We start from the raw sequence: 5,306 nt of genomic DNA, 5'->3' as shown, positions 1-5,306 counted from the left end.
TCTTCCCTGAGGAACTCTATAGAAATATTTTATAGATTTATTGGAACCTCAATGAAAGGCCTTTCTATTCAAATCTGTGTCCATTAATTTCCCCTCTCTTTAACCCTTCCTAAGAGACTTCTTTAGCTGTTACTTATTGTTTGTAATTGCTAATATCTCTAAGTTCATTAGTTCACAATTATTTTAACTATTATTCCTTTGTGTACAAGGACCCAGACATTTTTATGGCAGGTGCTTTATGGAATAATTAAATAAATGTCAATAAATCAAGCAAGTGTTATGAGTCTTTTTATTATATTCAGAGAAAAATATGATTATATTCTTCAGATTCCACCTGTCTTGCAAGGTGAATACAAATGAATAGTTCAGTTCCTATTTTTACAAAAAAAAATAGACACAGTGCCTTGATGGAATTTATTGCAATTACCCAGTTTGTTCAGCTCTGTCATTAAAGGTCAAATGGGGGAGAGGAAAGGGAGTTCAGGTAAAAAATAACCAGTGGAGAAAGATTTTAAATTTCACCAGGCATACAGTAAGTGAAAATAGCATTGATAAAATGTGTTTTAAAGGGATATATGGAACATTAGTATATTTTGAACTATGCAGCGTAAGTGACTGATGAGTGCTAGAAATGCAGCTGGAAAGGATGCATTTTAAACCCTGTTCTCTCTCTTTTATTAAATGCTGACCATTTGCTTGGCCCTATACAGAAGACCTCTGCCTGCAGCAGGCTATGGGCTAAAATTAGACATCTCACAGTGGGTGTGTCTACACATGCAGTTAGTGCACACGAATAAACTCCAGAGTTATTACTCCAGAGTGTTTTGCTCCATGGCACACCATTTAAATGTGAGCCCTGGAGCTATTAACTCTGGTGCAATCAGCTGCAGCGTTTATTCATGCACAGCACATGGAGCCCAGTCGGAACAGCCCTGGCTGGCAGGGGGCCCTGGGGTCAGCCTGCCAGCCTGGGACTGCTCTGACTGGGCTCAATGTGCTGTGGAGGGGCTGCCTGAGGCATGAGGATACTTCAGTGCGGGGCTGTCTGCAGGCAGCCCCCACAGTGAAGTACCCTCATGCCCTAACCAGCTGAGTCAGTGTCTATGCAAATGCTGCTACAAGTACTATCCTGCTGTGGAGTTTATTAGTTTTCTGAGCCCTCATGGAGAAGCACATATAGATGCTGAGACATTTACTGTGGAGCTAATTAGTCAGCTCTGCTGTAAAGGTCCTGTGTAGATGTGGATCTGAATAGCTGAAGTAACCACTAACTCGCATTATCTTCACTGTGACGTGCATCTACACGTGCACTTGGAGTTGAATATGGAGTTAACTAATTAGCTCCACAGTAAAGCGTCACAGTCTACATGTGTGCCTGTATTAGGGCACAGTAAAGTAATTAACTCCACCATAGGATAGTACTGTCAGGGACAGTACTATCTTACGGCAGAGCAATAACATGCATTGTAATGGATGGTGATGGGCTGGCTGGGACACGAGGGTCCCTAGGAGCTGCCTGCTGCCTAGCCCCACACTTTAGCACCCTTATGCCCCAGCCATCCCCTTCACTGCCTGACACTGCCACCTGGAGCTTGGGTCTGACCCCCGCTAAGCCTCCTGCCAGCCTAGGGCTGCTCGGCCTCATGTCAAAGTGCTGCAGTCCCAGGCATATGTGCAGATGTTGTGTGTGGGAGAAGCTGACTCGGTCACAAACAGCACTGGAGTTCATTTCGTCACCTAAATAGCACATGTAGATGCACCCTGGGAGTAGGATCAGGTCCTTACTCTGTGGTGGTAGGGTAATAAGGGGTGGGTGACTGGGGCACCAGCTCCAGGAGTCTACTTAGAGGGGGTACAAAAATGGCAGTAGCTGATGCTGGCCATGCTACTGCAGCCACCATAGCTGACAGTTCCTACCACTGCTCCTGCCACTGACCCTGCCAGCCTGAAATCTAGAAAGCTACCTCCGTCAAGTCCCTCCTTTGTACCATCACCTATTCATTGATGGTCAAGCAACCAATGAGTTGAGATATACTGGGCACATCTACACATTATATTAAGGCACATGAATAAACTTTGGTGCAGTTTGTGCCAGAGTTTATTACTCCTTGGAGTAGTGTCTGCACGTGTGCCTGGGACTGCAGTATGTGGAGCTGGGTCAGTGGAGCCCCAGCTGGCAGGGAGCCCATGGGGTCAGCCTGGCAGCTCAGGGCTGCTCTGACCTGGCTCATCATGCTGTGGAGGGGCTGCCTAGGACACAAGGGTGCTCCAAAGCAGGGCTAGCCAGCAAGCAACCCCTGCACTGAAGCACCCTTGTGCCCCAGCTTCAGCATTTACACATGCATCGGGGTACACTAAATGCCACCACAGGATAGAACTTGTTTTTACGAGTACTAACCTATGGCAGCATTTATTCATTTATTGTGGCCTAATAGGGCTGCACGTATAGATGCTGATACTTTATTGTAGAGCTAATTAGGTAACTGCACAATAAACATCTCCTGTAGATGGGTCCCCTGATCAGAAGTTTCATTATTAATTTGTGCTCTCCCTCTTTTTCAGCCCATCTGCCTGTGGCGTTTCTTCTCACACTCCAGTTGTAAGGTATTTCATGCCAGAGAGCCTATCAAAATGAGGCTGCAGTCTTTGAGCACTATCCTACTACAGATTTAAAACAACTTAGCCCTGCCTTTTTTTACCAAGTTAACTTTGATCCTGTATCTCTACCTTTGATCCTGTATCTCTTTTTGTTTGCACTAATGTTAATTTACTTGCATCACAATTTCATACAGGCTCGGTGGTCCTAGGGGATATGTGTAATTTTAGAGCTCAGGAATTATACCTGTCATACTAAGCACCACTTTCCATTGTATTGGTAATGACAGAAGATATGTTATAGACTGTATAAGAGGGTCTTCAATGAATTCACCTTTTCTACCATGTACTATACATGGTTGAATGTTTAATAGGTTCAGTGAAACTGTACATGTTGTATAGTAATTGTAATTTCAGTGTAATCATACTTTTAAGTAGCACTCTTATCTTTAACTTTCAATGTATCTTTTTGAAGTGTATTTTTACAGCTTACATGTCAGCTTCCAAGAAGAAATCGTGACCTTTCACCTTTCTGTTCCAAGATGTGACTTTATTAAATTTCATTTTCCTTTTTTGTGAAAATGCTTATACTACTGCCTATGTTTGAGTTGCCCATACCTGATCTGGTGCAAAAGTCTGTAAAGCAACCCAAAAGGATTTTCAGCTTGGGAATTGTAATACAATTTAAAATAAAATAAAATAAAATAAAACAAAATAAAATAAAACCTTAGTGGCAGTGATTCAATAAAGTGTTTTCTAGCTCTACAGACATTTGTGATCAGTACCAGTTTGCAAAGGGTAAGCAACATTTCTTTCCTAATGTTTTCCCTGTCTCAAATGGCACTGCAATTTAGACAATAACATGCAGAGCACATGATTAATGAAGCTGTGAACTGAGGATGGGACAGCTGTTGGATCGCAAAGAGCTGCTTTGTGTTCATGTTACTACACGTTCAAGAAACTCCACAAATTGATAGTTTATTAAATTAATTGAATCTCTCCGTGTAATGTTACTGTAACCTTCAGTTAGAAAAGCCATACAAGTGCACAGATTTTCACCAAAGCAAAACCAGGCAAGGCATCAAATCCCTGAAGTGAGACTTTGCTCTGCATTTCAATGCTCTGTCATTTATTTTGGGAATAATGTTACTCAGGAATTCTTTTTTTTAATTAAATTATTTTTATACCTCAAGTGTCCCTTGACATTTTAGGGCAGTTCAGTTAGAGAGCACAATATGCAGTGTACAGCACTGTATCACCATTTCAGATGGCATCTGTTTGTAAAGAAATACTTCTGGAGCTTGGTTGTAAAATGGCTGAAACACCCCAGACCTTCCCCCATCCTCTATCATGCACCAGGTACTACTGAGAGACAAAACAACTCTGGCATCACACCACACGCACACTTAGAGCAGATTCACATCTGGATCTGAATTTTGCTAGTTGACCTTTCCCTGAATCATAACATTTGGCTTCTTTCAGAAGAAAGGGGTACTTATTTTGAGTAAAAATTGTTTAGTATAAAGCTTGTTGGTCCGGTGATTAATCGCAAAGGGAATGGACATTTGTCCTAACACCACAACTGAGGGGTCTTTTATTATAAGGAAAATGGCCAGGGGATGTAAAACTGATATTGTGGGCTCTTTACCACATTCCCTCCCACTAAGTAGATGGGCAATTCTTGTGCAGGCTCGAGATGAAAAAAGGAAATCTCCAGCATATGAAACAGGCCTTTCAGAATGACTCTAATGGGAATAAGCTGATCTTGAAGCTACTCTAAACCCAGCCAAACATCCTGGGGATAGAAAGTGATTTAGTTCTTTCCAGGGGTTCTGCACAATTTTGCCTGATCAGAGCTAGTACCCTGTAGGCACAGTTTACAAACAAGGGCTTTAAATAAAAATATCAGACTTTCTGGATGCCTAGCTGTAATACAGGTATTCATCATGGGGATGTGCATTCAGTTTTTCCAATCTGTGTGGAGTAACAGAATTTAAGGGCCCTAGTAGGGTACCTGTCCTTGAAAACTGAGTTCATGCTGGGCTGTGTTTGTACCCTACATCAAGCTGCAGTGGAATGAAGGAGTAGTATGTAGGATAGCTGTTGAAAGCTAATTTAGATATATTTTATAGTAATATTTCAGACCTGGCCCTGGCAGTGACATCCAGTGCTCCAGGCTCCTCCTGACTGCTGCACTAGTCCTCCTGGCCCACCACACCAGCCACCGGCTGACCGGGCCCTGCTGGCTCCCCATGTACAGCGACTGACTGCCTGCCCCACTGCACCATCTCAGGGCTCCCCCGTGGACCCCGTCCTGCTGGCCAGACCCCAACAGGGATACCAACAATGAGTTCCAGGATGCCAGCACTGGGGCTTCTGGATGACTGGGATGAGGAGCTGTCTGCACCCCTGCCCTCCCCATAGTGGGCCTCTCAAGGGAGGCACCCTGGGGCCAGCCCCACACTTCACCAGCTTTGTGCCCTGAGAGTGCCCCTGCAGTGCGTGTCCCAGTTGCTGAGCAAGGAGTTGTCTATGTGGACTGAGGGGTGCCTGATCCACTATGCCCTGCTGCTAATGATTTTCATGGTGCCTTGGGTAAACTTGCACACCTGACAAGGGATTCTGAGCTTTGATGGTGCAGGGGGCAAGCCCAGGCTGCCCTGCAACCTCCACCGCTGCCTGGAGGGCTACCTGTGGCAGTGCTGCATGTC

This window comes from Alligator sinensis, unplaced genomic scaffold (genome assembly GCF_000455745.1).
Source record: "Alligator sinensis unplaced genomic scaffold, ASM45574v1 scaffold1267_1, whole genome shotgun sequence".
Taxonomy (NCBI): domain Eukaryota; kingdom Metazoa; phylum Chordata; order Crocodylia; family Alligatoridae; genus Alligator; species Alligator sinensis.
The sequence above is the reverse complement of the archived record's forward strand: the minus strand, read 5'-3'. Positions refer to the sequence as shown.